The sequence below is a fragment of the Mus musculus genome, chromosome 5, assembly GCF_000001635.26.
Source record: "Mus musculus strain C57BL/6J chromosome 5, GRCm38.p6 C57BL/6J".
NCBI classification, from domain to species: domain Eukaryota; kingdom Metazoa; phylum Chordata; class Mammalia; order Rodentia; family Muridae; genus Mus; species Mus musculus.
In genome coordinates, this window is record NC_000071.6 from 123,682,818 (window position 1) to 123,693,830 (window position 11,013).

Below are 11,013 nucleotides of genomic sequence, written 5' to 3' on the forward strand. Positions count from 1 at the left end.
TTCAAGAGGAAGAAATGCCCCAAGGCTGAGGAGCAACAGTCCTGAGGATACTTGCAAAAGAGCATCATTACGCCTAGAAGCCAAACGCGGCTCTCCTAACTGGGAGCCACAATTAGGAATAATAATCATAAAATCCTAGCATGAGAATCACCAAAGCACCACCGCATAAATACTAACAGAGCCCCAAGCAGACAGACAGACACAGTCCTGGGCCTAGAAGAGGCTAGACTGCCGACTCACACCAAAATGAAAAAAAACAAAAACAAAAACAAAAAAAAAACCAAGGAAATGACAGAAACATATCCACTGTCTTAATAAATAAATAAGTAAATAAATAGAAACAGTAGTTGGCAAGTTTTTGCTAAAAAATGGGTATGCACGTGGATTCCAGACTTAACGAGTCATTTCTTCATACCAGAGAGGTGGGGCTGGGCAGGGAGGAAGGGGGTGGTGTGCGGTTTCTGCCAGATGGGAAAAGCCACATGAAGCGGAGAGACTACGGGATGTCAGGGCAGGACTCCAGACTCAGAAAAAAATAAAAATAAATAAAAATTAAATAAATTAATCCGATATTCTGTTGTTCTCTCCCCAATAACGCAACACCTCCAGGTTCGAGACAAACCACAAGGCTCTCTGCTTTTAAAATAGTCACCCCATCCCCACCCCCAACCCCGAACAAGTGTCATCTGTCTTCCGCGCCAACCCCCGACCGCGCTGGCAGGTTCGGGTTACCGGGCAGCGGTGATTTCAGAGATCTGGCACCCTGTTTCGCCCTTCTACCTTCACAGAGAATCACGCTCCAGGGGTCTGAAGGAAAACAAAAGCCCGGGGCCGAACAGCCAGGGACCGGGAACCGGGGCCCGAGCCGGGCCGGGCTGAGCCCGAGCGCCACGGGGCAAGGGCGCCCTCCATGCCGGCTCGCGGCCGGCCACCCGGCGTCCCGGGCCTGCCCGAGGAAAGCTCGCCCAGATGGCGAGCGGCGGGAGGCGTCCAGGGCAACAGGTCGAACCGGACCCGCGGCCTCTGGGAGCGACGGAGCCGTCCCCGGAACCTCCCCCTCCAAGAGCTGGGGAAGAGGACGCGGGCTCCTCCGAGAACGGCTCCCGAGGCGGCGCAGGGACAAGGAGTCCACGCTCCATCTTGAGGCGGCGGGAGGAAGGCAGGCAAGGCCCCGGGCCGCGGCTGCCAGGGCCCGGACGCGCGCGGCTCGCACGCAGCCAGCCTTCCCCGCAGCCACGCTCTCCCCGCGCCCGCCACCCTCCCGGGTGCGTCCGCGGCTCCTCGGCCGCCGTCCCGGTGCGTGGCGGGAGCTTGAGACGAGCCTTCCCTCCCGGCGTTTCCCTCCCGGATCCCCGGGCGGCGGGAAGGAGCGGAGGGAGAACGGGTGGGACGGCGAGGAAGGAGAGATGGAGATGGGGCCCGCGCTTCGCTCACCGCCTGGGACGCCGCTGGTCGCCGTCACCTGCCTCCCAGCAGCAGCAGCAGCAGCCGCCGCGGCCGCCGCCTCCCGCCTCCCCGGCTCTTCGGCTCGGGGCGGGGAAGAGAACGTGACGCGCTGCCGCCGCCGCCGCGGGGCCGGGAGAAGACGCCGCGCCGCCCCTCCCCGTGCCCGGGCCGCTGCCGCCCGCGAGCTCCCCTGCCGCCCCTTTGTCTGCCTGCTCCCCTTGCGAGCCCCTAAATCCTCCACGATAAGGAGCAAGATGCCGGGGGACGGACCGAAGGGCCTGCAGACGCGGGTGCCTTGGCATTTCAGGCTTCTCCCTGTTTCCTAGCCAAGTGTGCCCAGAATATGCAAGTCACCCCGGATGGCTACCCGTAGACTGGACCAACCGCAGCCTGCCGTTTGGGGATGGGATGGGGTGCGGTTGGAGAGTGGGGGAGCTGATTGATTTCATTGACCTCCCTTTCCCGCCTAGAGCAGGGTGATAAATCCGTTGCCCCAAGTTGGAAGGGAGATGCCCATAGGCAAGCTCAGCTTGGGATGAACGGTCTCTGCTCTCCAGGAAATCACTGAGGGGTTAAAAAAAAAAAATCCTTTGAGATGAGCCCAGGGCTGCAGCCCAGTTAGTTTAAGAAAAGCGTCTTTTATTCGCCCCAGTCGTTTGGACAGAAGCCCAGGTTAATGTCCCGTTCGGGCTCCTCCCCAAGCAGGGATCCCCTTGTCAAGCTTTTGAAAGGGACTGGAGAGGACGCTGCAACAGCCGGCTCAGGGCTGCGCTAGCAGAGGGCGGCCAGCATTTCGCTCCCATGGACCATGGCAACCCCAGAAGTTTTGCAGCTCCCGGCAGAAATCTGCAGCTGTTGGAAGCCCAGGTTTCTGCAGTGACTCAGTATTGATGGAGAAGGGGCCAAGGAGGAAATATTCTGAAGGGCGACCTCCCTTCTTGACCTTTATTTAAAACACCATTGTGTCTGGGCAAACAGGCACCTCAGAGAGCCCAAGAAGGGAACTCCACTGGAAATGCACAAAGTAAATTTCATCTGCAGACCCTCCTGTCCATTTAAGCCTTAAATCACACACACACAAAAATAATCTATTATTCCACCTGAGCCTGATATGTGAGCTCCAAGGTCAAGAGGTGAGAGTACCCTGGGAACCCAGAATTCATTCCTACTTAGGCAAGCAATACTTACCCGCTGATCTGAGTACAATTCAACTCTGTTTTTCCTCTCTTGGTTATTCCAGATGGTTTCTGTGTGTAATAGCCTTGGCTGTCCTGGAACTCTCTTTGTAGACCAGGCTGGCCTCAAACACAGAGATTTGCCTGCCTCTGCCTCCTGAGTTCCAGGACAGCCAGAGCTACACAGAGTATACATAGAACCCTGTCATAAAATTTATAATAACAAATAAATAAAATATTTAATAATAATAATAATAATAATAATAGCAGCCAGGCCTATTGGTGTGCACACTGACAATACTAGCCTTCAGGAGTGGGAGGCAGCTGAATCTCTTGAGGTTAACCTAGCCTGCTCTACATACCATCCAGGGCTATATCCTGGCGATGAGTAAAAATGTATTGGGGTGGCAGCAGCACACGCCTTTAATCCCAGCACTCAGGAGGCAGAAGCAGAGAGAGCTCTGAATATAAGACCAGCCTGGTCTCCAGAACGAATTCCAGGACACCCAGGCCTACACAGAGAAACACTGTCCTGAAAAACCAAGAAAAAAAAAGTGGAAATGATGAGAGAATGACAAACTGCTGTTTAGAATCCCAGGATGAGCTCTCAAAGAGAACCAGCCAATGACCACAAAAGCTCCATTCAGCTAACCAAGAACAGCAGTAGGCACCATCCTGCAAACTACACTCCAGGCCTTCTCAATAGACTAGGGCTCTGAGTACAGACGGCTTTACAATGTGGAGGGTGACCAAAGTCACTTATAAGGTTGCCATCACATATCTAAGATCCTGTGCCTTTTTAAAAATCCAGTAAGGCAGGATATCTGTGAAATTGGTGCTTGATGCAGTAGTTCTGATCAATGAATATCTTTTTGAGTGCACACACACAAAAAGTTGAGACCTCCTTCCACAACATCCAACACAGTGAAGTACATGGGGACACATGTTCACAGCATTCACAGCAGAAGTGGGTTGTTTGTTTGTTTGTTTGTTTGTTTACAGCAGAAGTATTTGATATAGTCAAAAATCGGGAACAGACTGAGAGTGTTAGCCCAGCATCACAGCACTGGGAAGTCAGAGGCAAGTGGATCTCTGAGATCCACATAGGTCTACCTCGTGAGTTCTACACCAGCAAGAGACCCTGTCACATAACAGCTAAGTAAATATACATGTTTTTAACACTTAGTATATTCACAGTACAGTTCCTCAAAATGTTAAACAGAGTTCCCATGTGATCCAGCATTTATACTCAGAGGTATAGTCCCAAGAGAAATTAAAACATGTGTTGCAGGGCTAGAGAAATGGCTCAGAGATTAAGAGCACTGGCTGCTTTTCCAGACTACCCAAGTTCAATTCCCAATACCCACATGGTAGCTCACACCTCTCTGTAACTCCAGTTCCAGAGTTCTGATACCCTCATACACACATACATGCAGGCAAAACAGCAATGAACATAACATTTTTTTTAAATGCTATACAACTGCCAGGGTGTGCCTGGTGGTAAGTGATAGTACACGCCTTTAATCCCAGCACTCAGGAGCCAGAGACAGGGCCAGCCTCAACTACAGATGGAGTTCCAGGACAGCCAGAACTACACAGAAAAACCCTGTCTCAAAAAAAATTATATATATATATGTATATACACACACACATATGGTGTGTGTGTGTGTGTAAAATATATAAAACAAAAACAAAAACCAAGCAAACAAACATCTTGGTAAACTGTTTGTGAGGGCAAGTGTCTGTAAATCCATCCCTTTGAAGGTGAAAATGGGAGGATTTCACATCCTAGGCTAGCCTGGGCTACATAGCAACTTCTAAATTTAGGGTAGGCGGGCTCCTCTAGTGATAACCCCATCTCAAACTAAGCAAAGTAAACATTCCTGGCAGCATTACTCATAAGAACACAAACAGAAACAGAAATGATTTTCAACTGGTGGGATGGAAGGCACGATACGAAAGTGCAATGCATTTCTACATGTTAAAAACTATTTAAACTTTTCTCTAAAGGCACCCACTTGTTTTAATGAGTATGGGCAAGACTGGGGAAATCTGTATGGGGGAAGTATGGATGTGTCAAACATAGCAGTGTCTCCTTGTGACACCAAGCTGTAGTGATAAAGGACTGGTGAACGCTGCGAAGACTGACTGGAAGATGAACAGAAGACACCCTTGTGCATTAGGTTTTACTTCCGATGAGTCTCTTAATTGATTTGAAATATAAAGCTGAAATAACAGGGTCAATGAGATGGCTCAGCAGGTAAAAAGGTGACTGCAGCCAAGCTTGGTGATGTGAATTCGATCACAGGGTCCCACATAGAGGAAGAAGTGTATGAGCTCCTACAAGTATCCTCTCGCCGGGCAATGGTGGCGCACCCCTTTAATCCCAGCACTTGGGAGGCAGAGGCAGGCAGATTTCTGAGTTCAAGGCCAGCCTGGTCTACAGAGTGAGTGCCAGGACAGCCAGGGCTATACAGAGAAACCCTGTCTATATATATATATATTGATATCTGGCCAATTGTTGATTTGTTAGCTTGAGATAGACTCCCATTTAGCCCAGGCTAGCTTGGTCCTTGTTATGTAACTAAAGAAGACCTTGAACCTCTTGATTCTCCTGCTTCTTCCTCCCAAAGGCTAGGATTATAGCTATGCACCATCAGGCCCGCTTTACTCTGTTTACTTTTTTTTTTTTTTCGACACAGGGTTTCTCTGTGTAGCCCTGGCTGTCCTGGAACTCACTTTGTAGACCAGGCTGGCCTGGAACTCAGAAATCCGCCTGCCTCTGCCTCCCGAATGCTAGGGTTAAAAGTGTGCACTACCACTGCCCTGCTTGCTTTAATTTTTAAAAAATTGTGAGTGAGCTTAGTACGTGAGTATGTGCAGGCATGTACATATGTGCAGGCCAGAAGGCAGCCTCCAAGGTCATGTCTCAGGTGCTACCTTAGCAGTCAAGACTTTTTATGTGGGTGCTGGCATGGAGCAGAAGTTCTCATACTTTCATGGTAAGCATTTTGCCATCTCTTCAGACCCTGTATTTCCATTTGTTAAATTAGCAGATGGTGGTGGTGGTGGCACACAATTTTACTCCCAGCACTTGGGAGGCAGAGGCAGCAGAACTCTGAGTTCAAGGCCAGCCTGGTCTGCAAAGAGAGTTACAGGACAACCAGGACTACACACAACAATCCTCTCTCCCCCAAACCCCCAAAAAAAAGAAAAGAAAGAAAAAAAAGAAAAAAAATTATCACTCTACTAAAGAGCATAACAGGTACCATAGGTGATGACTTCCTTCCTACCGGGCACCTCACTTAGCCCAGCAGGCCTTAAGGTCCGAGAATTCCCTTGGCATCTAGGATGAGCACCTCCACCCTCACCTCACACTTCAGGCGAAGTGTCAAAGCACAAACTGGCACCTGGAGTGAGGAAATTAATTTTAGTTTCACGGGCTCTTTTTGCAACTGTAAAGTGAGGTTTCAGGCTGCTAAAGTTAACACTCCCATCTCTGACTGTTTTAAGGAGTTTAGATTTAAAAGGGAAATAGCTTGTATTTTCATCTTCATTTGTAGTGTCGAATACTGAACTTAGGGCGTTACTAGCAGGGAAGTGGACCCATATGAATATGTGTGTGTTACAAACAACAACAACAAAACCAAACAAACCTCCGTGCTTGATGGCAAACGCCTTTAATTCCAGCACTCGGGAGGCAGAGGCAGGTGGATTTCTGAGTTAGAGGCCAGCCTGATCTACAAAGTGAGTTCCAGGACAGCCAAGGCTATACAGAGAAACCCTGTCTTGAAAAACCAAAAAAAAAAAAAAAAAAAAAAAAGGGCTGGTGAGATGGCTCAGCAGGTAAGAGCACCTGACTGCTCTTCCTAAGGTCCGGAGTTCAAATCCCAGCAACCATATGGTGGCTCACAACCATCCGTAACGAGATCTGACGCCCTTTTCTGGAGTGTCTGAAGACAGCTACAGTGTACTTACATATAATAAATTAAAAAAAAAAAAAGAGCATACAAAGAAGTCTTAGGACCCAACAAATAAAAAGACTAGCTCTTAAAAAAAAAAAAAAAAAAAAAAAACCAAAAAAACAAAAAAATGAATAGGAGACTGTTTGGAATATTCTAAACCTTAGTTTCTAAAACCCCAAAAGCTAAATAGGAATCTTAAAGAATCTATTTCCTACCCTGATGTGTCGTCCTCCCCAGTCCCTACCCTGCTATTATCTGTCAGTATATTCTGTAAACAGTGATTCATAACTCACTTCTGTTCTATAACATAAAAGTCCATATAGCCGGGCAGTGGTGGCGCACGCCTTTAATCCCAGCACTCGGGAGGCAGAGGCAGGCGGATTTCTGAGTTCGAGGCCAGCCTGGTCTACAGAGTGAGTTCCAGGACAGCCAGGGCTACACAGAGAAACCCTGTCTCCAAAAACCAACCAACCAACCAAACAAACAAACAAAAAACCCAAAACCAAACAAACAAAAAGTCCATATAGCGTTTCCCACAAGTTGTCCTCTGACCTCTATATATGCCCTACATATGGGTCATGCTTAAGCACACACTAAACCAATCAGGCACACATTAAATCAATCAATTAATCAATCACTATGTAAAATAACAAATAAATGTATAAAAAAAAACAAAAATAACTGAATATCAGCAAATTTATGCAGTTCAACTTAATAGGTTGCCAAGACGTTTCCCCCAGAGACGCATGTGCGTAGTTTATGGAAAGGCTGAAGAGCTACGTCTTTTGTGATGCTCATTCCTGCAGATGTGTGTGATGCTCATTCCTGCAGATGTGTGTGATGCTCATTCCTGCAGATGTGTGTGAGGATCTCATCTACCTGGTCTTGCTTCTTTAATCCATAACAACACTTCCCATCTTCTTCTCCCAAAGACACAGGGTTCTGATTAGTAAGGACTATTCTCCGCCATTCCAAAGCAGAGATCTGAAGTTGTGCCCCGTGACTTATTATTCTGGATGTGTTTCTAGCTTGAATACGTGGGAAATGTGACTGGTTTTCTTCTCATTTATTTTCTCAGTTTTTTTGTTGTGTTTGTTTTTATAACAGTAAGTGTCGAACTAATGAATCGTATATGTGAGGCGAGCGGTCTACAGCTAATCTACATCTGTACTTACAGATTTAAAGCACATGTACCTATACATTTGTATGTATTTGTATATATGAAAATACTGTGTATATATTCATGTGTGTGTTTTGTTGTTGCTATTGTTTTTGGTGACAGTCTCACTATGTAGCCCTGGCTGGTACTTAGTCATTTTCTCCACTGAGATTCCATCCTCTCAGCCAGCACAACTGATCCCTTGTCAGCTTGGCACATAAACCAGTCACTCTTTTTTTTCTTTTCTCTCTCTCTCTCTCTTTCTCTCTCTTTTTGTTTTTTTTTTGTTTTGTTTTGTTTTTTTTTTGTTTTTCGAAACAGGGTTTCTCTGTATAGCCCTGGTTGTCCTGGAACTCACTCTGTAGACCAGGCTGGCCTCGAACTCAGAAATCTGCCTGCCTCTGCCTCTGCCTCCCAAGTGCTGGGATTAAAGGTGTGTACCACCACGCCCGGCTCCAGTCTCCTATTCTTATCTGGCAGTCATGTGTATGTATGTTTAGATTCAGAAGTTGATCCTAAATGGCTACTAATTGCCCAAGAACACTTTGGCTCTTGATCTACAGCATACCTTCCCTCCATGTTCAAGGGAGGTCAAGCAAGCATTCTGCAGGATATCTACTGTGCACACAGCTTCTGCCAGGAACTTAATTCACACATGTTAAAATGATCACACACCCAAACCAAACCACTTTCAGGGCTCTGTGAAGCTCAGACATCAGTTATCATCATGCCTGGTGCAAACATACAAGCCTGTCTGAATGAAAATACAACAAAATATAACAGGTAGGCTGGAGAGCTAGCTCAGTGGCTAAGAGCACTGGCTGTTCTTCCAGAAGCCCTGGGTTCAATTCCCAGCATCCACATAGTAGTTCATACCTATTTGTAACTCCAATTCCAGAGAATCCCGTATTTCCATATAGACATACATGCAGGGAAAACACCAGTGCACATAAGATTAAAAAATTTAAAATCATTAAAAAAACAAAAGCAATAACAACAAAAAACCCAATGGGCACCAGAGGATCTGTCTGGAAAACAGCCCTTGGGAGGCAGGGGCAGGAGGCTTTTAAGTTTTCCAGCAGCATTGATGAAGTCATCAGTAGTTTGGAGAGTAGTTGCCTGCCACCAAGCCTGATGACTTGAGGGCTATACCCCAGACTACACGGTGGAAGAAGCTGGCCTCTGACTTCCATGTGTGCATTTGTGGCATGCTCATGCCAAGGCATGTGTGTGTATACATATATATGTATATATACTTCTCCTTACACACACACACACACACACACAAACACACTCACACATACTCACACACATTCATAACGTAAACATTAACAACAGCAACCCCCCCAAACTACTGATTTAATTAATCACATTCTCTTTGCTTGTTTGTTTGTTGGGGCTTTTTGTTGTCGTTGTTTTGAGACAGGGTTTCTCTGTGTGACAGTCCAGCCATCCTGTAACTCTCTCTACAGATGAGCCACCACCTGGGTAGACAGTCACATTCTAAACACTAAAGAAAGGAGGTGGCACAAGCCTTTTATCCCAGCACTTGGGAGGCAGAAAAGGGCAGGCGGATCTGAGTTCCAGGCCAGCCTGGTCTACAGAGCAAGTTCCAAGCCAGCCTGGTCTACAGAGCAAGTTCCAGGACAGCCAGAAAGCCTGTCTCAAAAAACAAACAAAATCAAAACAAAAAATAAAAGAAAAGATAGGAGGAGTAAGTCTGTAAGTCATTGCGAAGACCTAGGCTAATCTTGAAGGTTTCTTGTTCTTTGAGACAGATGTCTATCTACTAAGAAGTTGCTGTGTAGACTACACTGGCCTCTGCTGGGATCAAAGGTATGGACCACCATGCCCAGAGACCCTGAACTGTTTTTTTTTGTTTGTTTGTTTTTTTGTTTTGTTTTGTTTTGTTTTGAGACAGGGTTTCTCTGTATAGGCCTGGCTGTCCTGGAACTCACTCTGTAGACCAGGCTGGCCTCGAACTCAGAAATCCGCCTGCCTCTGCAGTGCTGGGATTAAAGGCATGCGCCACCACGCCCGGCAACCCTGAACTTTTGATTTCCCCCTTTCCAACTCCAAAGTTCTGGAACCACAGGTGTATGCCACCATGTCTAATCCTAGCGCTATTTTTCATTAAAAAAATAAATAAATAAGATGACAGATGAGGAGAGAGAGTAAACTCTGGTAGGAATGTAATATATTGGAGAAGAATAAGTAAAAAAACATTAAAGAATAAATGAATAATTGTTCAAATAAAGGAAGAAAACAACAATCTGGGCATGGTAGTGCAGGCATTTAATTCCAGAACTCAGGAGGCAGAGGAAGACAGGCCTCTATGTGAGTTTGAGGTTAGCCTGGTCTGCACAGTATGTCCTAAGCCAGCCAGCTACACAGAGAGATTATACCTAAAACAAAAAAACAAAAACAAAGGAAAAAAAAAGTTTTAAGTTTAATGTTTCTCCAAGGTAATCTTTTTTTTTAAGTTCCCCCTTTCTTCTTTCATTTTGTGGGTTTAACGTTAATTTTTATGCATATGAGTGCTTTGTCTGCAGGGATCTGAAGAGGGCACTGGATCCTCTAGATCTGGAATCTAGAACTGGATCGGTTGTGAGCCACTAAGAGGGCCCTGGGAACCAAAGCTGAGACCTCTGGAAGAGCAGCCAGTGCTCTTATTTGCTGAGCCATCTCTCCAGCCCCCTTCTCCCCGCCTTTTTAAAAAGAAAAGTCTTTTATAGCCCAGACAGGCCTGGACGTTACTGTGTAGACCAGGTTAGCATTAAACTTACTGTGAGCCCCCTGACTCTGTCTCCAGAGTATGGACATTGCAGACATGAGAAACGAGGCCTGGCTTCAGAAGTTTCTTCCCTTTGTTGACCTACCGTGAAGTGCCTAGTGGGTGGCTGCATTCTCTCTGTCTGTTGAGAGTTCTATATGGTGCATATTTATCACTGTCTGGCCAGGCCCTTTCTGCATAAAGGGGAGTATGTATTAAACACATGTCAATTAGTAGCCACCAGTCCGGTGATACAAGCACATACAATTTGAACTTTAAACATGATATTTCAGACCAGTCATAAGACAAACAAATCCTAAGAACAGTCTATTTTTGGAGGCCACAGTGGCTAAGACTAGAGTGTTCAAAAATTCAGAGCACTCAACTAAGAGAGATTTGTGTATACGACTGACAGTCTCATTCTAGCAGCCAACATGAGCTAAGCTTTTTTTTTTTTTTTTTTTTTTTTTTGGTTTGTTTTGTTTTAAGACAGGG

The 11,013-nt window shown here is 46.4% G+C and overlaps 1 protein-coding gene across 38 annotated transcripts in view; it reads right to left on the bottom strand.

Annotated features, from left to right (window-relative positions):
• Clip1 (CAP-GLY domain containing linker protein 1) overlaps nucleotides 1-1,789 on the bottom strand; it is a 106,813-nt gene extending 105,024 nt beyond the window's left edge. For 8 of the 38 annotated variants that reach the window (NM_001359222.1, NM_001291229.1, NM_019765.5 and 5 more), the window contains exon 1: nucleotides 1,435-1,544. The gene's annotated coding sequence lies outside the window, so the exon portion shown is untranslated. The other 30 variants (XM_030254715.1, XM_006530419.4, XM_006530415.4 and 27 more) reach the window with 11 other exon arrangements.
• Between the last annotated feature and the right edge of the window lie 9,224 nt (nucleotides 1,790-11,013).